This window comes from Sciurus carolinensis, chromosome 2, assembly GCF_902686445.1.
Source record: "Sciurus carolinensis chromosome 2, mSciCar1.2, whole genome shotgun sequence".
NCBI lineage: Eukaryota > Metazoa > Chordata > Mammalia > Rodentia > Sciuridae > Sciurus > Sciurus carolinensis.
In genome coordinates this window covers 113,710,233-113,736,251 of record NC_062214.1, presented here as the reverse complement: position 1 = coordinate 113,736,251, position 26,019 = coordinate 113,710,233, and the positions used below count along the sequence as shown (strand labels likewise).

Here is a 26,019-nt window from a genome sequence, read left to right as displayed (position 1 = left end):
ACTTATTGCCATATCTACTCTCTGGCCTTCACCATGAATCACATCACTGGGGCTCCCTGACCAGCTGGGTTTAGCCATTGTGAAACAGCAGCAAAAGATGGGAGAGAAGTCAAAATATGTCTGTCTCATTCCATTTCTGCTTTGGCAGCACTTCCCTGGTAGTAGCTACATGTGATTAGACGAATAATCATATGACCCTTCCTTCGTGGCTACACCTGTGGCTAGGATATCACACTGTTAATTTCCTTTGATCCTTGGTCCTAATGGTAATAATGACTTAACTGTTGGCATTCTCTGATGCAACATTTGTTACTGTATCTTCATTTATAGAAACTAAGTGAATTCTGTTCCTAGCTGGGAATTTGAATGGTTCAGGGAAAAGTATCAAATGAAAGAATATACATGACTTGTTTGTCATCTGAACTGCTCTTTAAAATATATGGGTCAGACCTGGTAATCCCAGCAACTTGGGAGGCTAAGGCAGGAGGACTGCAAGCTGGAGGCCAGCCTGGGCAACTTTGTAAGACTCTATCTCATGATTTAAAAAAAAAAAAAAAAAAAAGGATTGGGGATGTAGCTCAGTGATAGAGCACCCCTGGGTTCAACCCCCAGCAATTCCCCTCAACAAATACATTATATTATCATTTTATTCTCTTTCACATTTACTGAATTGTAAACAAAGGACATAGAACATTTGGGCCCAGAAGTCTAGTTCCTCAAATGAAACCTAAAGTCACAGTGCATTGAGAAAACACAGTAAACTGACAGGCTACTCCCTCCCCACCACCAAATCCACTGATTTACTGGTGCCCTTCCTGCTTCCCTCCACTTTAGTATGGAAGGCCTTTCACAGGTCACTTGCACAGTACTCCAGTCTCCTTTCCTCAAGGATGTTGGTGCTGCATCTGGCCACCTTCTCTCCTGTAATACCAATACTTTTCTTTCTGCTGGTTTACTTCCACTGGCATTCAATGTGCCCCTGTATCTCCTACTTGAAACAAAATGGAATAAAAACAGAACCCTAACTCTCCTCCTATTCTCTAGCTTCCTCTGCAGCTTTCTGTTCCCCTTTTCAGCAAAAACTCGCTGTTACCACTTTCTCCCCTCCCATTTACTCTTCAGTCATTCCATTGTGACTTATGCCATTCCATTATTCCACTAGATTTTTTTTTTCCAAAGTTACCAATGCCAAAGGTTACTTCATTGCCAGATCCAATAGTCATACCTCTAATCTCATGTTACTTCATGATTTAATTGTATTCAGCCCCAAGACACAACCCGAAGTTGACAACTCCCCTTCCTGGAACACTTTCTTCCCTTGGCTTCCATAATATCACACTCTCTCACTTCTCTCTCACGTTCTTCTCCTGTCTCCTCTTCCTCTGCTGAGCTCTTAAATGTCATAATGCTCTACGGCTTAGTCTTCCCACTTCTTTTTTTCTAACATTTAAAAAAATTGTTTTAAACTTCTTAAATTTTAAATTTAAAAATCAACTTTTTTCTAATGAAATCATCTAGGCCTTTGACTGAAACACCAGCTCTATGCTGATGACTGCCCAACTTACATTTTCATTTGACCACCAAATGAGTAGGTCCAGCAGCCTGCTTGGCAATCTACTTGGAAGTCCAAGTTCAAACTTAACTCACCCGGACAAAATCATGACTTCCTTCTCTTGGTTCATTCCTCCTCCATTTATCCTCATCTCTAGAAACGGCACAACCAACCATCTTCAGAGTTACCCCAACTAAAAGCCTGGGAGCTGTGCTTCATTTCTCACTTTCCTCATATCCAATTCATCAGGAACTCTTGATTCTACTTTCAAAAGGTATCTCAGGCTTGTTCACTTTGTCTCCATCCTGGCCATCACCCTTGTTCAGCCACCATGATGCAATGAATTGACTCCCCTGCTTCTACTCTGGTCCACCTACAATCCATTCTCCACACAGCAGCTAGAAATGAGCTCCTGAAGACTATAAATCAGGTCATGTACTTATATTAATACACTTCAACATATTCCATTATATTTGGTATAAAACAAACCCCTTACTGAGGCCAACCTGTCCTGGCCTCCTTTAATATTGCCTACTTCATTTTTTTTACCATTTTACTCCTCTCCGTGCCTCTATGTATACCTCAGACACTCCAAGTTTATTCCTACCTCACAGCCTTTACATTCACTATGGTACTCCACGTGGTCTTTCTTCCCTTGATTCATGCATGTCATGTAAGTCTCAATTTCAACATCACATCCTCAGAGAGGTCCTCCTTAAAGTACGTAAGGTATCCATTCCCTTGTTTGAGTTTCTTCACAGCACTTATGTTCTGAAGTTATCTGGTTATTTTTTCTTTAATTTTTAATTTCCTGAATTTCCAATAGAATACAAACTTCATGAGATCTGAGCCTTATCTGTTTTTTCCACAACCCACTTCCAGAGCCTAAAACAGTACCCACAAATGGTATGCATGCAATAGATGTGTTGAATAAATGAGTGAACTAATTCAAACAGGAAATCCCGTAACTTTTCATGCCTCTGGAAATTGAGTTTGCTTGTCATTAGTTATCTCACTGACCATATATAATACACACACATTGTCTTCTGGCTGGTTTTCAAAAGAAACTCAAAGTTATAATTTAGTAAAACTTTTTTTATGAAATATTCATGTAGCCTGGTTATAGTTGTGTTAATCTTCCATTAATTCTTCTGAACTTATACTGTGGTGAGGTGGGGTTAGTTGTTTTCTCTGTTTTCTGGTCCACATAATTTCTGTGATAATTGTCTCTCGCCACAAAATGCTGCAAAATAAACTATGCCAAAATTCAGTAACTTAAAATAATAACCATTTATTTTTGCTGAAGTGTCTCAGTTAGTTGGGGGCAAGAGATACAGACTGGGCTTTGCTGAGCCACTACTCCACATGTCTCCCAGCTTCCTTGCACCCGCAGGCTATCAGGCAGGTTCTTCTCGTGGTGGCATGGTGCTGAAGGGTAACTGGATATATCCAGGGCCTCTTAAACTTAGTCTTGGAAGTGGAATGCTGTCACTTCTGCCTCATTCTGTTGGCCAAATAAGTCACATTCCTGAATCTAAAGTTGAAGGGCAGGAACTTCAAATCACATGGAAAATATCAGACACAGGGAAAGTAAAAAATAAAAAAAAAAAAAGAAAAATTGGGGGCAAGCATGCAATAAAACCGACCACAGCTGCAGAGGGGTAACTTTTCAATGCAGCATTGACAACAGATTTTACAATGTGGCCTTCTTCATGAGATAGCAGTGTTCATATTCCTGAATAGTGAAACAGCAGTACGCAATACACTTAAAGGTATGCATTAGAATGTTCCCATGTGCTCCATGTGCTATGGACACAGGCCCAGGCTTGCTGGGTATGGATAGCATGTAAGACTTGCTATCTCATTATCTCTTTGTGGTTCACTAGAATCTTTCCATGGATGCTAATATATGCAGAAAAGGGACTCAGAAGAATCCTTGGTGAGAGCAAAATGAAGTCACATATGGAAGGATTCAAAACTAAAAGGGATTACCCTGGAGGAGACTTGGGGAGACATTAGAATTGGCTTCAAATATTGTGAAATGTTACGTGCTAGGGAAAGTTTAGACTAGTTCTGTGGAGCACAAAAGGCAACACCAAAGGGGATAGAGAGAAGTTATGGGAAAAAGAATTGTGCATAACATGTGGCAAGAAATTCTAACCATTAGGGCTGTCCAACAAGGGAAGTATTCCCATCACAGAGGTACTCAAGAGGAAGCTGAAGGATGATACTTAATAAGCACTGCTGTCACTGGCATAGCAATTATCATTACTGAAGCCCTACTAAATGCCAGGGGCTGTGCTGAGGACTTTAACAATGTTATTTATAATTCTCAGAACAACCCTGCAATGTTGGCATTGTTCACTGTTTACAGCTGAGGAAATTAAAGCATAGTGAGGTTAGGACAGGGACAATGGATGGCAGGGCTAGAATTTAGTCCTAGGTCTGTTTGATTCCAGAACCCCTGCTCTTTCCATCCCACCTGGTTGCAAGCTGCAGGCCATCTGTTGGGAGAGGAAGCCAAGTATTAAACGCGAGGCTAATGAGGGTGAGCGCTAAGAACTCTTCCAGTCCTTATGGCTAAGAGATGCCATGGGGATACTGGGTTGGAGCCAAGGCACAATTGGCAGAAGGCATTTATATTTTGGTGAGTTCTCAAAAACTCTGGTAAGCTTGGGTCACTTGGTCCTGGTCTTGAAAATTGCCTTTAAGAGGAAAACCCAGAGTAGCCATGCCTCAGAGTCACAATTCTTCACACTTAACCTTTACCTTGTGCCTCTTCCAGAGTTCCAGTGACATTCCCACACTGCAGCTTGTGAGTCCTCCCATGTTCTCTGTGGGGGTGAGTGCTGGCAAATGTTAAGACCAGAGGGGATGACTCACTCCACAAGGGGAGGCAGGGATGGGGTGAGGGAAAGAGCAGGGAGACTTTCCACAGAGAGTCAGGAGCTCCACTGCCTCTCCCTCCTGGGTTCTTTTTCAACAAGAGAACAGCTCAGTGTAGTAGTCACTTGCCCTCATTCCCACCCCCAACTCTTCCCCACTTGACCATCAACTGCCAGATGAGCTTATCAAGGCTGCATTCCATTCCCACCTTCATCCTATACAGCACACACCTCTTCCTTTTGAGAACCACCTCCCTTTGGACAACACATTTTCCAAGCGGTGGTCAAGGTGGAATCTACCTTCCGGGCTGCTGGATTTTTTTTTTAAATATATATATATATATTTTTTTTTTGATACAATTGCTGTAAACTGATTTAAATATTTCAAGGAATTATTCCATTTTGTTTTCATCTTTAGGCTTTTTAAAATGCAGGGTGTCATACTAAAAATTCTATTAAGTAAAATGTGCAATGCATAGTAAAATGCGCATATTTTTTCACAACCATCTGTTCTCCTTATACTTTCAGAGAAAGACTTCTTTAAAGGGTTGAAACCTCAATGGGGTACAAACTGTCAATCCTACATACCTTACCACTTGACTTAGGGAATAATGTATGCTGCTAGAGAAGTATACTACTGAAAGATGCCTAACCTGTGGACCATTTGCTCAACAGAGCAAACAAAAAAGCCATGTGAGATTTATTTGTCTATGAGTCAACAACCAGTTTTCCACCATTAGTCTTAGTGCTGGCAGTAGCTATGCTTTATGGGATCACAGATTCTCAGAGAGGAAAACACAATCCTGTACTTCTAATTTCTATCTCAGGCATTATTTCCTCCTGAAGGCATCACTGGTAAGTGGCTACCTAGCCTCTACCTGCATCCTTCCAACAAGAGGAAAGGATTTCCTAACTATCCTGTAAGGGAATTTTCATTCTACTTCAATTAACAAGATTGTTGGGGAGGCTGAAGCTGTGGTTCAGGGGCATAGCATGTGCCTAGTATGCACAAGGTTTGATCCTTAGTGCCACACACAAACACACACAATTTTTTGGTACTATTATGCAATATGGACAATGAATCTACTCTGTGGAAAGCACTGTCGTAGGCACTAAAGGAGGTCTTACAATCTGTAAGAAACCCTTGTCCTTGAGTAGCTCACAATCTAGTTGGAGATTTGACACACACTCAAGATGCCTAGTATTACCAAGTAGTAAAGATTAAGAAGGTGCTCTACGGAGACCAAGCTAAAAGTTGGTAAGTTAAGAGAGAGACAGTGATCCCATCTAGACGTGTTGGTTTGGGAAGCATCTCATGTGATCTTGGCAAGGTGACCTGCAACTTAAATATTCAAAGGCCATCTGTTCCATCTGTGTCTCTAAACCCCACCAACTTCTTTCTTTCTTTCTTTGACTTCATCTTAAATAAACTGCTTGCTTCAGAGAGATGAACTGTTCCTGGATGATCAGAATCCTGTGAGTGAAAACCAGCAAGGGGCTGCATGCCACACCCTGTCTCTTGCTGACAAGAGCTCTTACATGAGATGTGTCTGGGGGGTGGTGAGATGGAAAAGCCATGCTGCAAAATGAGCATGCATGAAAACAAACATCCAACACCAGAGAGGAACTCCTGAACAGTCTTTTCTTCTCCCTTTGTTTTAGTTTCCATGGAAATCTCTTGATGTGCGAAGGGATGTTGAGTGTACCAAAGGCAAAATGTCAGAATCTAGTACACTAAGGGTAGGGAACCTGTCAGCACCGGATGTATAACATGAAGTACCAGGTGGGTTGCAAACAGGGGCTTGAAAATGGTAATGGGAAAACTAAGACCAGAAAACCACAGGGGCAGATTGAAGCTGTCCATGGAAGTCATACTCTCCAAAAAGGGTAGACTGGAGGAATGTTCGAGAGGCATAAAACCCACCCCATAGCAAGACTATAATGTGTTAAATCATGTTTGGAGAGTGTGCAAAAGTTGGCCAGTGGAAAGTAAGCTTACTGGTTTTTGTTGTTGTTCGTTGTTTTTTTTTTTTTTTGTGTGTGTGTGTGCTGAAAGTTGTGACTGAGGTAGCAGGTGCATGTGAAGAAGGAAGGAGGTGACACACACTCTGAACTGAATAGCTTCCATTCTTTAAGACGTTTAAAACATAACCAACACTGCTTTGATTTTTTTTAAATCCTCAGCCCCTGAAGAGGAGAACAATCAGGAGAAAGCAAACGATTTGCCAAGGATCAGGACTCATTTCTCAGGGAAAGTATGAGAATCAGTAGTATGCTTGTCAGAGTAACCAACAGGAAAGAAGAGGAATGATATGTAGGATTGGCATATTTCTGTGGTACAAATACTCCCACCATGGTCAATCAGCTACCAACATGAAGTCACTGAACATGGAGTAGGGAAGAAATGCTTGCAGTTGGCTCTGGAGACAGGTGTGGGTGACCTCCAACATGCAACCACCATTGCAAGTCTCATCAGCAGGTCTGAGGTCAGAGGGCTGCTGTCCGCTGGGCTTCCTCTTGAATCCCTTCCTACAAAATCTTGTGCTCCACAGGATGACCATGCGCTTCATGTTAAGAATGAGGAAACTAAAGATGCATGCCTCAAGGACTGGTGAGTGATGGCACCTAGACAGGAATGGCTCTCCAGCCCCCCAACCTAGGGCTCTTCCCTGGCTCCTCCTTTTCCCCAGAATTAGGAAGTGGGCAGGAAAGAACTGGGAAAGCTCAACCATTTGGCCATTCATGTTACAGGTTACGTACCCACACTCCCACCACATCCTTCTGCCCTAGAAACCCATACATATTAACCTCGCCCTTCTTACTGGAATTGTGGCACATATTCTAAAGTCTTGGGGAGATCCTAATCCTAAAACCCACCGCTTTTTTGTGACATCAACACAAGAAAGCTATTATTGGCATCAGTCCACTAGTGTCCAGAGAGTCTGTGAGCCAGTGCCCAGTGGGTGAAAATGTCAGGGGCTCTGGGCTCCCTGTGCCCTGCACAGCCAGCAGAAGTGCTTTCCACTCTCATAGCCAAGTTAGCCACCAACAGAAACATTCCTCCCTGGCATGGCTTTCCTTCTGAGGCATGAAACTCTATGTAAAGAATGACCTAGATTTTTTGGATGAGTGATTGCAATCTGTAAATGTCTAACCAAGTATATGAATTGCCTAAAGTGAGAAAGAGCTTTTAGCTGTATTGCCTCTGCTGAGCATGACAGCCAGCTTTCCTGAGGGACTACTGTCTCCATCTGGATCTGTCATGTCTGAAGAATCTGTAGTCCGAGAAGTCATGAGGGAAGCTGTCCTTTTCAATTCTGCAAAGTGGACACAGTTCTGTGCGTGGGGCCAAGGTTTAGGACTAAAGATGAGGGCTGGGAGGAAGCATGATAGGTCCTGGGCACAGTGAGCCAATGTGGGACAACACTGGGGCAACAGACTTTAAGAGCCATTGTCAGGATGTAGTGCCAACTTGTACTTTCCCCAGTGTCCATCCAGCTCTCTGAGAATAAATGAATTATCTGGCTGGGTAGTTAAGCTGCAATGTGATTCTTTGGTGAGCTGCTGTCAGTGCAGCCTACTCAGCTCACAGACAGTGAACAAGTGAACATTCCCACTGCAGTGCCATAGGAATGTACCTGGCAAGGGGGAGAGCAGAAGCAAGGTCCTGTCCCAGCTTCCCAGAGGGACACAGAGCTGCCAGCACATGGCTGGGAGGGAGGCCAGCAAAGGCCAGGGGACTCAAAGAAAGAGACAAGCAAATTGGAAAGAAAATTTGGAACACACTCTTACCTTGCTCAATGGAATTTATTCCTAGCATTTCACTCTTGTCTATTAAATTCTGGGGTTTTTTGTCCTATTTTTGGATGGGTACTAAGAAGCAACTTGGGATGAATTATGGGCTAGCCATGACTTCAGCCTTCTTCTGAAAATTTTTCTGAATGTGTAACTTGATCCTATCAAATCTGTAATCCTAAAGAATAGATAGCCTCATTCCACTGCAGGACAGCATTGCAGCATTGTGTGCTGACATAAAATGGCAATACACTGACGACAGCCCAACCACCAAATATACTTATGACCACAGAAATTGTCCTTTGCTTATAATTCTCTGCAACAAAGAGTTCTATACAAAAAATATTTTAACACCATGCATGGTAAAAGTTATTGATCAAAGTCTTTTGTAGTCAGAGAGAAACTAGTCTGAAGTGTCCCTTCTCTTCTTTGGCTGTAGTTAGGATTAGATTACATTTGATTAAATATATTACAATGCTTAATAAGCTATGAATCACTATAACACTGGTAAATTGCTATTTCTCTAATGGGATTTAAAACATCTTATTTTTTTCTTGGCTCCTGTTGGTCCTTGGCTATCCTGAGTGGGACTAAGATTTTCTTTTTGTCAAACACTTCTCTATAAGCACAACCCAAAGAGCTGCTGTCTGCTGTGATTTGGCAAACCATTTGTGATAGGACTTGGGTGCCCCTCAAACATGGTCTCACTCCACAGCAGTTGGCTGATGGCCTTCTAAGCTTCCTTCCCATCTAGCTTTTAAGTGTACCCTCTGCTGAGATCCTCAAGACAAAAGGATTTTTCGGTGTTTACGGAGGAGCTGGGGAGAAACCTGCATGAGGGTTTGGGGAGAGAACTGCAAGAGAGGGTGAGGAATCTTTCTCTGAAGAAAGAAAGAAATTGGCCTCTATTCAGCAGTTAAAAGTCAAATAAGAAAGTGGTTTGAAACATCCCAAGTGGTGAGGTGATGCTGTGTGACTGTCTTACAGAAACTCCTAAAAGGCAACACTGAAATTCATAAGGTTGTTACCAACTGGAAGATGGAAGAGACCAGGAGAAATAATTGTATTGTTGGAGGAAAGGCAGAATCTAACCAGAAGAAATGAGCTACAGTTACTGCTGCTCTCAATCTTTTTGCTAACATACTGGGGGTATTTCCTGTGTAGCAGGCACTATTCCATCAATTTATATATATTAACCCTACCATTGCCATCTGATGGATGAAAAAACTCAAGTAAGATCACTTTCCCAAGTTTAGACAGCTAGTAAGTGGCAGACTGGGATTGAAACCCAGGCTACCTGGCCCCAGGATGATTCGGATCATTGCTGAGCCTGTGTGCTTACTTGCAGAAGGATAACTTGGTGACGTCTCAGCCCCAGTCTCCCAGAAGACAGGTAATCAGGAGATCAGTCTAGAGGAAAGAATGTTGATATCTTTTGGGGTGAACAAACTTCTGAGCTGAGTTCAAACCACTGAGATGTCTCACTGATTTGTGGGTGTCAACTATCTAGGTGGCTTGACAGTTGTCACGTAGGCACACGAAGCCCTCACTGCTATTGAAATACCACCGACATATATTTATTAGTGCTTTGTGGACAACTACTCTCTCCTTGCATATTTTCTCCTCTGGGTTTCACAACTTTGAAAAAGGTATTATTTTTATTATTTGTAGGAGGGGAAACAGAGAAGAAGGCAATGTGACTTGCCTGAAGTCACACATCTGATGAGTGATTGGGGGGGGGGACTTAAGTTTCTGGTCTTTTGACTTAAACCTTACTCTTTCTTCCATATCCCACTGCCTCTCAGCCTGAGAGCTGTGAAGACAAAAAGCACATCCTGTGCTCAGCACTTAGTCTAGAGTGAGACACATGCTAAATGAGCACACTAGCAATGGCCACCACCAGAAGGGAGCATCGGCCACATGACAGGTGAGGGCTAAGTCATGTTATAGATATTCCAGTTTTTACTACAATGCTGGATGGTAGATGTTTTCTTGGTTTCACACAAGAAGAAACAGATTCAAGAGAAGTAAAAATAAGTTGTCACTGGTCCTACAGCTAGAAAGTAGCAGGAAAGGGCTATATATTATTATCCTGTTTTTTTATCATTTTAATTTTAGGTTTTTATTTTATTCATATCTATGATAAATCTGCATTGCTTCTTAAGTGGGAATCCTTCAAGGGTAAGGAAAAGGGTTGTCTACTTTCTGCGATTCCCTATAATCTCTAGGACCCTGCTATACAGAGCACACTGGGACCATGTCCTTCATTTAAATCAAAGAATGTAAGAATAGACGTCGTCTGACAACTACCAACAAACACAAAAGAGTAAGAGCACACTTAAAATAAGGAAAGAGTTACATGGCTTTGGGAGGGAGAAGGAGCTAAGGATTTGTGTCCCCAGCATATGGAGATGGAAGGGGCTTCAAGGAGTTGAGGGTAACAAACAGTTTTTTAAGGAAAAAAATTAAAGGTAAAAAGAGGAGAAAAGAAACTTTAAGGACAAAGCAGTAACTAATATTTAGACTGTTCTTTTAATCTATGTTACTGTCACTAGAATTTAATTCCATTTACAGACCTAGGCGGGGCTGCCCCTTGCCATATGGTAACAATCAGATGAATCTGAGACTCCCAGATACCTTTAAGAATCCTGAATTTTATAGTCACTGTGCCATAAAATGGCATGAATCTCATGTGAAAGAGATATCCTCATGTGAGAAAAATTTACACTAACATTAAAAAACCCTCGTAGGCTTTTGATTTTGGTTAGATTTTCCTAATTTGCCAGGCGTGGTGGTGTATGTCTGTAATCCCAGTGGCTTGGGAGACTGAGGCAGGAGGATGGCAAGTTCAAAGCTAGTCTCAGCAACTTATCAAGACCTTGTCTCAAAATGCAAAATAAATAAATAAGTGCTGGGGATGTGGCTCAGTGGTTCAGTATCCCTGGGTTCAAACCCTGGTACCAAAAAAAAAAAAAAAAATCCCAAATCTTACTACTGAAAACATATTATTTTACAGGCCTAAAACGGTAAGGGGCCATGCTTGAAGAAGTTGATGTTATGCATTTCTGGAGGATCTAACAGGTTGATTCCAAGATTTTTCACTTTTGTAGTGTCCTTATCAATTGCTCAACAAGACCTTGGTTTATTCCTGCAGCCTGCTCTGACAGAAGCGGAGCAGTGGTCAAGGCAATGCTGAGGTCAGTCGACCAACCCCATAGGCGGGCACTAGAAATGCCACCAAACAACCCTGACTTACATTTGCATAACGCTTTCACGTGCACTATCTCATTTGGCCATTGCAGGTGTCTCGTGAGGTAGGTAGGGACTATATCCATTTTACAGATGAGAAAGTCACAAAGACTAGGCTGATACTCTGTCTGTCAGATTGCTGGGGACTGATGCTGTCCCAGTTATTAAATATTTTGAAAAGCATCACTGGATAAATAACTGGCCCACAGATAATACCAGCACCAAATGGCAGAGCTGGAGTTCCGGACTTGGATTTTCTCATCACAAGTCCAGAGCTTTTTGTTTAAAAAAAAAAAAATGCTATGATAGATTCTGTGGGGGCTGCAGACCTAACAAGGATCCTGTCCCAGGAACTGTCAGAAAGCTACAGGCATTAATCCAAACAGAATATAGGAAAGGTCTGTAAGAAGGCCCAAACAAAATACTCAGACAGTTTAGAGGAAAGGAAAGCCATATTTAACAAGAATACATGTCTGACCCTTCATGAAGAGGGTGACATTTGAGGTAGGCCTTACAGGGGGGTCAGATTTTGATAGAGTAAGATAAAGGTAGGGGTGTGTAGTCAGGGAAGAAATGACTTCTAGGTTTGGAGATGACAGAGTTAAAAATATATTTGGGAAAGGATGTGAGGTTCAGTTTGGTTAAATTAGAAAACTCTTATATGTAGGGAGAGACAAAAGGAGAGGTAGATCAGGGTCAGTATTGGGGACCTTACAAATTAGATTGAGGAGTTGCCCTTACTCTGATTTTTGTTTTAAAACTGCAAAAGCATATATAACTATAATGTACCAATTTAAAAAATGTGGGGAAAATAGAACTGCAAAAGTGGATGAACCAGTGAGAGAGGAAAGCAGATTCTCTGAGTTGGCATCTGCTGTTGTTCTACTGTATCACCTGAGACCTAAGAGCTCTTTTCAAGGTGGGCCATTTCCAGAGAACCCTGAACTTTATTTCAGTTTCCACATACATACTTTTCCCTAACTGCACAGATACAGTCACCCAGAGGTGGCTAGAAAGTACATGTGTCAAGGCATGCATGCACTGCCTCGGTGAGGTCATAGTAGAGGAAGAAAACAAAGGGTAGCTTTTCCTGAACTTGACTAATTTGTTGTTATTTAGAAAACTAGTCCACTTGCAGTTATTATTTTTCCTTCCTCACCTTACCAGTACTAGTATCTTAACCATCAGAAGGAACCAGAAGTTCCTTTCTGTCCACATCCTTCTCTGCTTCCTTGAGAAGCTGAGGAACCATAATGGAAGGACATCTGTGGTGAGAGAGAATCAAAGATTCTAGGGCCTCCACCATCTGCTACCTGGATGCTGATGGAAGAAATTCAGATCCCCTAAGTGTATATGAAGTCAGTAAGAACAGGGCTTAAAGTTGGTAAGGCTTTGGCCTCACCTGCTTGGGCAAGTGGGGTAAATATGGCTATTTCATCATCAGTCCTTCAAAAGTACCAGCTGGCACATCTACCCTTGGTTCATGGAAAGTGACTTAAGTAAAACTACCACCCTTTAGTCAATCATAACAGGGCTAGATCAGACTGTAAAGTAGGTAAGCACTTCGATGCTTTCTGCACTTGATTTTTTTCTCCTTCTCTTCTACTTTTCAGCACTGTGAAACACCTGGTCACCTATGAAAACCATAGGAAAGATCCGCTAGTAATCATTATGAGAAGACAGCATAGAGAAAAGAAAATGTCATAATGGGTAAAATTTGGCTTAAGTGGGTCAATTTTTTTTTTCTATCGAGGAAACCTTAATATAATACTCTGCTACGGCTCATTCTTTGGAGAGTTTTAGGAGGAGAATCAACATTTTTTTTTTCCTCTTAGAACAAATAATAGGTTCAGCTTACTCAGAAGTAAATGAATATCTTAAACCTGACTGATTTCTAAGACCTCCTGAGTAGCTCAGAAACAAAAAACCAAACAATAAACACCCAAACATATTTGAAGGCTTTGCCTCAGATCTACTGTATCAGGATATCCAGGGATGGAGCATAGAATTTGCATTTTAGAAAGCTCTCCAGGGATTTGATGACCAGTCAAGATCCATTAGGCTGATTTGGACTATTCAGTTCACTCCTTGCCAGGAGTAGGTCTACAAACTACTAAATGACCCCAGGAATACGCTTCCAATTTCAGAAGTCAGTGGTAAGGTATTCAGCTGATTTCAAGGCTAATGGAAGGGAAGGGCTTAAATAGATGACTTTAAGCCAACATTGTAGACTTGCTTGACAATATATATTGATTTGTTTCTGAACTGACCATTCTTTTTCCAATTAAACTGTAACTTTATAGTAAGCCTTGAAAACAAGTAGTGTAAAATTTTCAGCTTCATTCTTTTTCAAAATTCTTGTAGTTATTCTAGGTTCTTTGCTTCCCAAATAAGCTCTAGTTATATTGCCTGAAATTCTAGTTGGTTTCTTCTCTGCTAGCCTTTGCTAAGGTAATGACCTGCCTTCATCTTTACTAATCTTTCCCTTTTTTAGCATTCAGTATAGTATTAAGTCCATCGCAATAAGTTTCTCTTTTCCATATACTTTTTCAGTTCAAAAATTTTGATTTGTTTCCATTTCTCTTTTGAAGTTACCTATCGGTTCATTTTACTTTCAATCCTCCAAAACATTTATAAAAGTTGTTTTAAATTCTTTGTCCAGTATTTCCAACATTTGGGCTGAGTTCATGTCTATTGACCTTTTTCTTCTGGTTATCAATCACATTTTCCTACTTCTTTTTATGTCTTGTAATTTTTTATCACATACTTGGCATTGTGACCATGATATTGAGAATTTGGATTATGTCCCTTTATAGAGGCATTTAAGTTATTGGAACCTTAGATTGCTCTTGTCCAAGCTTAGACTTAGGTTTTGTTAGAGTGGGTCAAGTGTAGCAATTATTCTAGGGTTAAAGCAGTCCAACTTCTATATTATAGTCTTTTCCACATCTCATTTGAGCATAATGTCTCTCCACTCTTTGGCTGGAACTGTAGTATTTTCCTACTATGAGACTTCTTTGACTCACACACCCCCAGTAACTATTTAGTGTCATGGATTGATATTCATGAACAGTTTAGAATTTGGTTAAAGACCAAAGGAGATTCCACCTTTCCGGTATGTCATTCCACAAATTCCTGACAACCCAGAGCCCTGAACACTACCTCTGCTTTCTCTTTGAGGCAACTTGGTACTCCCTGGGTTCCAGTTCCTAAACCATGATTTGTAAAGTACTCCCAGTTAGAATGCCAAGGTGAGTTTTGAATTCATCTCATGTACTTTCATTTTATCTACAGTCACAGGTCTGTCCCATTTTCTAAGACCTAAAAATGATTGTTTCACAATTTCATCCATTTTGAGAGTTGTTTATAGGAGGAAAATAATTTTAATACTCAATATTCCATTATGATCAAAATCTAAGTTCCTGTTCTGGTATTTAATACCTTTATAAAAGGAAAGTCCATGTTCTTTATCCATTCATCTGTTGAAGGACACCTAGGTTAGTTCCTTAGTTTAACTATTGTGAGTTGAGCTGCTATAAACATTGATGTGGCTGCATCACTGTAATGTGATGATTTTAAGTCCTTTGGGACTTAAACGGAGGAGTGGGATAGCTGGATCAAATGGTGGTTCTAGTCCAAGGAAAAGTTGGAAAGTTTCCATACTGCTTTCCATAATGGTTACACCAATTTGCAGTTCCACCAGCAATGTATGAGTGTAACTTTATCCCCACATCCTTGCCAACATTTATTGTCTCTTGTATTCTTGATAATTGCCATTCTGACTAGAGTAAGATGAAATCTTAGAGTAGTTTTGATTTGCATTTCACTAATTGCTAGATACGTTGAACATTTTTTCATATATTTGTTGATTGATTGTATTTCTTCTTCTGTGAAGTGTCTGTTCAGTTCCTTAGTTGATTGGGTTATTTGTCTTTCAACAGATGAATGGATAAAGAAAATGTGGTGTATATACACAATGGAGAATTACTCAGCTTTCATTCTTAAAGAAGAATGAAATTATGGCATTTGCTGGTAAATGAATTGAGCTAGAGAATATCATGCTAAGTAAAATAAACCAATCCCAAAAAACCAAAGGCTGAATGTTTCCCCTGATATGTGAATGCTAATTCACAATAAGGGGGTGGGGGTGGCTACGGAAGAATAGAGGTACTTTGGATTAGGTAGAGGGGAGTGAAAAGAGGGGAGGGGTATGGAAGTAGGAAGGATAGTAGAATGAATCTGACATTACCCTATGTACATATATGACTACATAACTGGTGTGATTCCACATCACGTACAACCAGAAGAATGAGAAATCATACTCTATTTATGTATGGTGTGTCAAAATGAATTCCACTGTCATGTATAACTAATTAGAACAAAAAATAAGTGGTAAGTCTAAGTTCTTTGTCAAATTTAAATGCACTCACTCTTCATATGCCCTGTTGAGGTAAGTAACTCATACTAGCTCTTCTATACTTCACGCTGTCAAGACATACATATGCTTAATGTTATTAAGATAAAGAAGAGAAATCCACTTGTCTTCTTCTTAGGTTCTGTCATCTTAAATGCTCATAGATTGTATTTCTGTGTCATTTCTTAATTGTTTATCACCTCTGTACTTTCTCCAACTTTTCCATTCTTACCTTAAAACTCAAACTCAATCGCACACTGCACTCTAGTGTTTGGTTGGCTCTTGGTGCAACAGAGAGATAATTTGTGAGTCCAGCATATAAGCCTTCCTTTGGGAAATATTCTTTTCCTAAATGTAAATGCTGCATTTTAAATGACTCTACCCCTGTGGCCACAGTTGATTGTTTAAGTGGTAGTAACCTGGCCCAAATGGAACCAAAGTTCTTTCCTAGCATTTTTTCATTGAAATTGAGGGAAAAACACATTAAATATTTAAAGGTAAGAGATGCATGATAGTGCCATGTTCCTTGTGCATGAAAGAAAGAAATTTTCTGTGAAAGAGAAAGATTAGCTGACAGGCAGAAGGGTGTGTATTGGATGGGAAGAAGACAGAGGAAAAACATGCAGAAGTCTCCTAATGATATTCTAGTCCCTCATTTCAGATGATTCCAAGGCCTACATACAGGCATCCTGTATTATTATGTTTTATATTTAATAACCCATATTCCTTCTAATGAATTCCATAAAACAGTAAATGTTGGATTGTTGTCATTGTCTCAATCAATATTTTGAAAAATGAGATACTTTTTGGGTCTCATTTACTAAGCACTAAATTAATATATCTCAAATTTGTGTAAAAATCTAAATTATAACTCTATCTACTAGGCTCACACCTACTAGGCTCACATTTGTTCTGACAACATCCAGTAACTTTTTGACACAGCCATTCCAACAAGATATTTCCATGTAGTACTTCCACAGTGTGATTTTGGATTCTATGACATTTTAAATTATTAATCTGAGGCAGTGATATACTAACATTCAATAAATCTACAGTAATAATTATTGCTGCCACTTTTGAGAATATATTGTGTAATGTAGTAATGATAACATTTTATACAAATTCTTTCTTTTTGCGGTGCTGGGGTTTAAACCCCCAGGTCTTGTACATGCTAGGCAAGCTCTCTACCGCTGAGTTACATCCCAGCCCAATTCTTTCTAACTTTCTATTTCACAACAATCCAGGGAAGTATGTAATAACTTTCTTGTTGATAGAATCTGAGTCTCAGAAACATTAAGAAACTTGCTAAGGATGCAAAAGCTATGTTCCAGGATTAGGACTGGACCTCAGAAAACAATGAGGGAAATACTCCATTAATGGAAATTCTATTTCTGTAAATACAATTTCAGATCACTTAACTTTTTGAGAAGACATATGACACTACCAGCTTATATTGAATTTATAATACACTGAATCCCTTAGTACTTATTGTAAGAACTACATTATCCAGGTTTCCCCCATCAGAACTTAAAGCAGCAATAATTTTAAACTTGAAGTGCAAGACTTCATTTATTCTCTTGAAATACTGTTTGGATTTTTTATCTAGCTTGTACTTGCTCATTTAATATTTACTGAACACTTACTTTTTGGCTTTGTATCAGAGTCTGTCAGTGGCACCCACATACTCTCAGGTTGTACCATCATAATATATGCCGACACAACTTTCACCTGCCGAGAGTCTTCTGGAGGTCCTTCACACCCCCATCTGTATGCAAGACCCACCAGACACACTGGGAAGCCAACACCCTCTAGAAGCAGCCTTTAACTAATGGCTGGTGGCACTTGGAATATAAACACACTTCTCCAGGATGGGATGGTTCTGTAGGGAGTCTTCAACTTAACCTCCAGAGGAGGGGCCTACTTGAAAATGCACTCTTCAGGAGCAGCCTTTCCTACTCCCCTGCCAGCTTTTCATAGGATCACCTCCCAAACAAAAGGATTGTTCAAATTCTTGTCTCAAGATCTGCTTCTATAGGTACTCAACCTAAGACAAACTTATTTAATTTTTACCTAACCAAGAAGAACCCTTAAAATTTTTCTTACTATTAACCATATATAGATGAGGAGACTAAAGTAAACCAATTTGCCTTAGGCAACAATTGGTAAATAGCTGGGAAGAATTAAATCCCCAAACCACATGCCCTGTGGCCACCGGAGACCCTACTGTGATCTGTTCATGGCCTGATTGGCATCAGGCTGCCCCAGGGCCAGGCTGGGTCTCACCAAGGCTAGGGCATAATGGAGGGGTGGAGAGCCAGTTACTGAATTCCAGCTCCTGTCTCTAAGAGTAAAAATGAAGATTAAAGCTTCTAGTTGCTTTTTATGTTCTTTTTTTTTTTTTTTGAATACCCAGGAATTCAACATTTCAGGGTTGAGTGAAAAATGGACTGGTATTGAAATGAAATGTCACATACATGGACACATCATTTTAATGAAGTGCAATCAAAGTAGCCCATTTTCATTCTTGACTTTCCTCTCCTTTCTTTAAAATAGACATGGCCACTCCATTTCACTGCTCCAGAAATGAAAGCAATCAATTCCAGAAGAAAGCTGAACACTTCACAATATCTGATTTTAAGACATACTACAAAGCCATAGTAACCAAAACAGCATGGCATTGGCATAAAAACAGACATGTAGAATAATAAAAGTACCAAGAACCCAAAAGTAAACCCAGGCATCCATAGCCAACTGCTTCTTGACAAAGACAAAAATGCACTGGAGAAAGGATGGCCTCTTCAACATGTGTAGCTGGAAAAACTGAATAGTCACGTAAAGACTGAAACTTGAGCCTTATCTTTCATCCTGTACAAAAATCAACTCAAAATGAATCAAAGAACTAAATATAAGACCTGAAACTCCTAGAAGAATACACTTAAAGAATACACTAGAAGAATGCACTTCAAAATACAGATACAGGCCATGGTTTTCGGAATAGGACCCCAGAAGCACAGGAAATGAAAGCAAAAAACTGACAAACAGGATTACATCAAACTAAAATTCTTCTGCACAGAAACCACCAACAGAGTGAAGAGGCCACCTACAGAGCGTGAGGAAGTATTTGCCAACTTTTCATCTGACACAGGGTTAGTATTCAGAATACATAAAGAACTAAAAAAGTAACAAAAGAAATAATTCAATGTAAAAATAGGCCAATGATCTATTTTTCTTTCTTAAGATTTAATTTTTTTTATTGTTCACAAGTGATCTAATAGACATGTCTCAAAAGAAGAAATACCAATGAACACATAAAACAATGGTCAATATCATTAGCCATCAGGAAACGTATATCAACACAGTGAGATACTATCTCACCCCAGTTGGAATGTCAAATGCCTATTATAAAAAACAACTAAAAAATCCAAAAATAAATGTTAGCAAAGATGTGGAGAAAAAGGAACTTGTATATACTGTTGGTAGTAATGTAAATTAGTGTAAGTATTATGGAGAACAGTATGGAGATTCCTCAGAAAACTAAAAATAAATCTACTATATGATTCAGTTTTCTCACTTTGGGTATATGTCCAAAGGAAATGAACCAGCATACCAAGGAGACACCTGCTGCCCATGTTGATCGCAGCACTATTCATAACGGCTAAGATATGGAATCAGCCTAGGTGCCTATCAATGAACGAATGGATAAAGAAAACATGATAAACATTTGTGCAGTGAAATAGTATTCACCTATAGAGAATGAAATCCTGTCATTTGCAGAAGATGGTTGGAACTAGAGATCATTGTGTTGCATGAAATAAGCCAGATACAAGAAGACAAGTACCACATATTCCCTCTTTAGTACATGGATGCTAAAACAAGTCAACCTGAATGTAGAATAGTGATTAACAGAACGCTGTGGAGGGTGTGTGTGGGGAAAACAGTGGATAAATTAAGGTTGGATTGATCAGTGCATACTGAATGTGTGTATGCAAATATCACATTGAACCCTATTAATACATACATTTAATACAAGTTGATAAAAATTTAAAGAAAGTTAACAACCCAAAACAAAACAATAGGATTCCTTATATCATCAAATATACAGTTAGTGTACAAATTTCCAAATATGTGTACTTACATATTAAAGTGTATGCAAAAACATATATACCACATAATTTTCAGAAACAGAATCATATACTACAACCAATATTCATTAATCCAGAGGGTCCTCCTCCATCTCTTTTTCCTTACAGTTTTGAGGGTGCCCCTTTTCTAAGTTAACTGAAGCTAAGTCCATTAAGGTTGACACTGGTGGTTGCTGACAAGCTAATGAGACTCTAAGCCACTGGGGACATGGCAGGTGGGGGGACCACAGGCAGAGTAAGTGTGGGAGAGGCTTCATTGAGGCCACACACTCAGGTGAGCCCCAGAGTTCATCACTGAGAGCAGGCACTTGTCCTTAGCAGTAACTGTGGACAGCTTAGTGGCAGGCACTGTGGGTCATTGGCTATCTTCTGGAAGCAGCATATGAGAAGGCGGAATGACTCACTGTCTGGTCTGGACTGCCTGGGACTGGAGGGAAATGATGAGCCCACCATGGCAGGTTTGAATGGATAAAACCTGGAATCCATGGTAAGGAGGAAGGAAGCATGAAAGAGTCTGTATGCATACAGCATTTAAATAAATGAATGCAAAGTTAACCTGAACAATGAACCGCTCATCAGATTTAAGGAAGTTCATAGTTGAGTCAAGATAGACTCAACTATGATGATGTTGAGTTTTTTTGTATTTTTTTTTTGCTTTCTGAATGCCCTGGATTCCTCTGTAAAAGGGGCCTGTTCACAAGATAATAGAAACAAGTACTAGACAGTGGTTCAGACAGATCAATGAAGAAGAAACATACATGGCTCCCTTTGCTCCTCCACCCAGAAATTTTCACTTGATGGCTTAAGGCCACACTTTCCTAATTCTCAGTTGGCTTCATCCTCAACTGCCTTCTTACTAGTCTGGTTATTCTGTTCCCTCCTTCATTACAAACCTTCAATCCCTACTCCCTTTTGTCTATTTCAGTTAATACTGGTGTCCCTCCAATTCAATTCCATTCTGGCAGTTTCTTTGTTTGACAATTCTAGAGGACCTCAGCAATCTCCCCAGGGCCCTTGAGCACACTCTGGAAAGAACAAAGTAGACAACACATCCTCCCTCCCTCAACTGCTGCCCACCACCCCTTCTGCACAGCAGAAGAATCACAGCTATAACCATGGTAGCCTCTTTGCAGTCTGTCTTTGCACTTCTCACCCAGCGGGTACTTGAGACTCCCTTAGAAAGCTAAGAAAAGATTTTTTGTTTCTGAAAGTAAAGCTTCAACAAAACTTTCACTATACATAACAAAAATAAAAGCTAGAATTTTAAGTTAGTAGAACTATTTTTTCCTTTGTTTATTACAATTATAATTAGTCATGGTTATTGCAGTTAACATTTAGCACTGGAAAGAACGAAGTACTCTCCTTTTCTTGTAATGCCTTTAATTCTTCATTAGCATCATTTTAGTTGCCAAGCAACCTTCAATTTTATATCCCATATTTGAAAGTATCATGCCAGAATTATTTTTTTAGATCAATTTTAGGATAGAACAGCAACTTTGTGTGTTAGCATACCACTTTATAAGTACTAGTTGATTTGAGATCATTGTTTAAATGTGAATATGGAAAGCAAAGGTATAGTAAATCTATCATCAAAAATCAACATATTACCTGTAACTATTAATAGAAGTCAATTAAAAAAACACCTAAGAAAGTTGATATTGCTAACCTTGCTTGTGTCGAATGATTAGACTCCTTTTGCTAGTCTGTATTTTCTAAGTTTTCTATAGTGAATATGGGTGATTTAAAAGTTATTAATATTTAAAAAGTATGTATGAGAACTGAGTACAGTTAGATCTTCACAAATACAAGAACTTACAGAATAGTGGGAATTCAATGATAATATACATATAAAATATTAATAAAAACACTGTTTTATTCATAGTAATTACTGAAAAGTTAGGTATTACTAATCAATAATATATTAACTATTTTAAAGTCTAGGTAAGTGGTGATTTATTTTAGAATATCTTACCACAATGAAAACAATTCCTATGTAAGAACAATATAAACTCAGTCTATATTAATAATTTAGAAATAATGAATTTAAATATGGTTGGGACTCTTAAATCTCCCACTCAGAATATTGGCCCTCCAAACAATCAAAAGCACTTTCTTTAAATATATAAATTCTGAAGAATTTTCTTCAAGTTCATATTCCACATCAGAATGAACCTTCTCCAGATGTTTTAGTTTCATAATTCATTTCAACAGTATTACAATGAGGGGAAACAAAAGTTCTGAGCTAAAAAGTGACCTGTTAAAGCACTTTGATCTTAAGCCAATGTCCATTTCAGAAATAAAACTCAAGACTTCTTTATCTCCAGCAGCAACTCATAATTTTTCTGATCATCACTAATAGGAATGATGTGGCATTACACACAGGATTTAATGAAACTTTGATTAAAATGACAATGAGATATTAACCAAGTCTTTGGAATATGAATTTTTTAAATCTTACAGTTAATAAAAGATAAAAGAAACAGAGAAAATTTACATAAAAATGAACAATTCCTGCACATTATAATACTAAAAGCAGCATAAAAATGGAAATAGAAAGAAAATGCCTTGGGCAAATGATATCTATAGAGCTGAAAGATTTTGTAATACATAAAAAGCTTTTGTAAATCTCTAGTAGTAAAATGCATTAATTAAGCAGCAGGTGGTAAACAGGCAAAGGATATGAACAGTTTATAAAACTGAAATACAGTTATCACACAAACTTATAAAAATGCACTTGATAAAATTTTGGTTATATATATCAACTGTGCCTGTTACCGTGTAGTGGAGTGATTAAACTGGTGGAATAAGAAACAAATAGACACAGCACAAAATACAAGATGAAAAAAAAAATACATGATGAACAGAAGTTCAAAAAATTGAAATTTGGTTGATCAGAAACAAGGGATGTTTTGATCCTGGAGAATTTCTAGAGGTGAAATAAAAATGTTAAAAAGCCTGGAGTGATAACTTCAATTCCAGAATCTGAATCTCTCATTGGTTTTAAATTTTTGTTCCATTATCACTCGAAGAACACTTCTCAACCTTACTAATATTTGATTTGTTTATCCTTCAGGTATATTGTTTCTTTCCTTTGAAGAACACATGGGGTTTTTTTTTAAAAAGTAAGATACATAGACAAAAGAAGCAGAACAATGGAAGAATTATTATTTTCTCCTAACTAGGTGATACAAAATAAGATTCCCAGTTTTGGGGTTTTCCTTCCCCTCTAAACACTTTGCTCAGCAAGCACCGTTTATACCTGGAAGACAGTGGTGTGCTGGTAAGTGTTTGACAATGGGCTCTCTAGGGTTGGCGTTGAAGAGGAAGTACTGACAGTAGTGTTTGTTGATTTCCAAAGTATGAATACTTACAACATAGACAACATTAAGCTAAGCTAATAGCATGACTTCACTGGTCATGGACCTGGGAAGCAATGTACTGCTGCATACCATTATATAGAATTTATACCAAATGGACATCGTTGACGTATCCTCAAAAGCATAGACAAGAGTAAAATGTGGTAATGTAACAGGAAATGATAAGTTTTGAATACTTCTGACTTCTTGTAAAATATAATTTAAGTGTATATAATTTAATTTTTAATGATGCAGAGTTTAGAAACAGGTTTGCAAAATTCTTGAAAATTTAACAACTTGCTCTTGTGAGCTGGTACCAGTCAATCCAGAACAACACTGATAGGAGATAATGCAACTACTTTCATATTTTTATATTCCTATCAAGAAAGGAAATAAGCTGGGTGTGGCAGCCCACACCTGTAATCCCACCGGTTTGGGAGGCTGAAGTAGGAGGATTGAGAGGTCAAAATCAGCTTCAGCAATGGCCAGGCACTAAACAACTCAGTAAGACCCTGTCTCTAAATAAAATAAAATAGGGATGGGGATGTAGATCAGTGGTTAAGTACCCCTGAGTTCAATCCCTGGTACTCAAAAAAGAAAATAAGACTTAAACCCATATCATTCTATATGTCTTTGGCACATGGCAAATCAATTTTCCCCACTGGTCTTGTGATTCTTACACTCATGACTGACTGTGTAGCATGCAGGACCCACAACAAATGAAAATAGGGGTCCTTGGTTCAAAAGTTATTAAGTATTTCAAGACTGTGACAGTATCAACACACAGAGCCCTGTGTGTTTTCTTAGTTGGTGTGCCCCAAAGCTGGCCCACATTTTCCTTCTTGTCCTGTATTTTCCTCCCAGTGACTCCAGGGTACCCCAGCTAGGCTACAGCTTAAACTCACTGCCCCTGCAGAATAAGGCACAATGCCTGGACACTGTAACTGCTCCAGGCAGAGGCCAGCGGGCTCTTAGGTCAGGAGGTGGGCCTGGGGTGGGGCTGCAGTTCTGTCACTGCTGTCTCTGTCAATTATTGAGCAAACGGTTTGTGTTCACACTGTTTCTTAATGTGACTTAATAACCTTCAAGTCAACATGTTGCCTTTTTTAAAAAAAAATCTATTGACAAAGTGGTACCTCTGGACTATTTCTTGGGAAGCCCCTCTCCAGCTAAGCCACTACATGTAGGCCCTGATCCGTGGAGGCAGAGTGTAATTAGGGAGGGGGCCCTTACCACACCCTTAGGAAACGGATCTGAGCTGCATAAAGGCGAAAACATACACTAGGGAAGATGCCTTTCAGCGCAAACAATCACATTATTGTTACAACAGATATCCACATTCTGTTTATTCCTGTGGTCAAAAGATTGACAGGCTATAAGCTTAATAGAAAGTTACTTCAATAGAGAAGAAACAGAAAGGCAGGAAAATCTGACAGCAGTTGTCTCAGGGTTTCAGGCAGGGCCTCTAATTATACCAGGTCGAACTACTTTAAAAATCCCCAAGAGGTTGTTTTCCTCATGGGCTTTTCTAGCTCATAACTTGAAAAACCTATTTGCTCTATCGCTTCTCCAGAGATTTATGTTCTTCAGGTTTTCCTAGGAAGTGTGAAAGAAAGCTCTGGCATGTCCAGGAAGCAAGTGGGCTATGGGGCAGTTTTATCCTAGATCATAGGTCACCTCTATCAAAACCAGAGTGACTACTGGTCAAATGGAAAGTTCTGGGTTTGGCCAACAGGAATGTGAATGCTGAACACACTCCCCTGAAGACTACTTCTCATGTCACAGTTGGAGAATCTCTAGTACAGCGGAACGTCTTAAGCCTGAGATACCTCAACCAGAGGTCAGCATCCCCGCCCACTAATGAGCTGAACCTTACACAGGTCATTGAACTTTCCCAAGTTTCAATTCCCTAGTAGTTAAAAGAGCAAAATAATGCCCAACTCACAGAGCAGAGAGGAAGATAACCAGATCAAGACAGGTAAAAGCTCCATGCCCTAAGACTTTGGTATGCAAGTGTTCAACTACTGTCAGTCTCTCTCAGCAGTGAAATCCATCTCTCTGCATGATTTACTGAAAAAAACCAGAATTCCTGAGTTTTCTTGTTAAGACTGACTGTCTTCTATTACTGATGGAGGCCTGCTGTTAACACTGCACACTGGAAGCACAGATAAGCACGAAGGGACTCCCCACCTTCCTCAGGCCTGGCGGTCACTGTAAACTGTGCATCGGAGAGAACAGGTGTACCAGCCTAAGGCACTGGGTGGTGCCAGCCTTTCAAAGATGCAGCAGAGGGCTCATCAGAAAAAGAGGCATCCTGACCATAAAATGGCAATTCACTCCAGAAGGCTAAGAATAGGTGTGCCTAGGAGCTGCTCTGATGCCTAGAAGCCTCAAGCCGTGGTGCTCCAGAACCATCTTATACATGTGAAACCTTGTGGCCATGATTGCCAGTGACTGGAGGTTCCACTGAGGAGGCTTTTGGGTCAGCTGTGGGCTTCACATAAGGTCTGTCACCAGCAGGGGGTAAGATTCAGGCTCCTTTCTGACACTACTCTTCACTTGGTTCTTGCTGTTGCCAGCTCTTGGGTCTAGGTGCCCAGTGATGTTATGACCCTTATCTTCTGGT

The 26,019-nt window shown here is 39.6% G+C and overlaps 1 protein-coding gene across 2 annotated transcripts in view; it reads right to left on the bottom strand.

The window, feature by feature from the left end:
- Rasgrp1 (RAS guanyl releasing protein 1) overlaps window positions 1-26,019 on the bottom strand; it is a 72,436-nt gene that overhangs the window by 36,753 nt on the left and 9,664 nt on the right. The gene's annotated exons all lie outside the window — the stretch shown is intronic.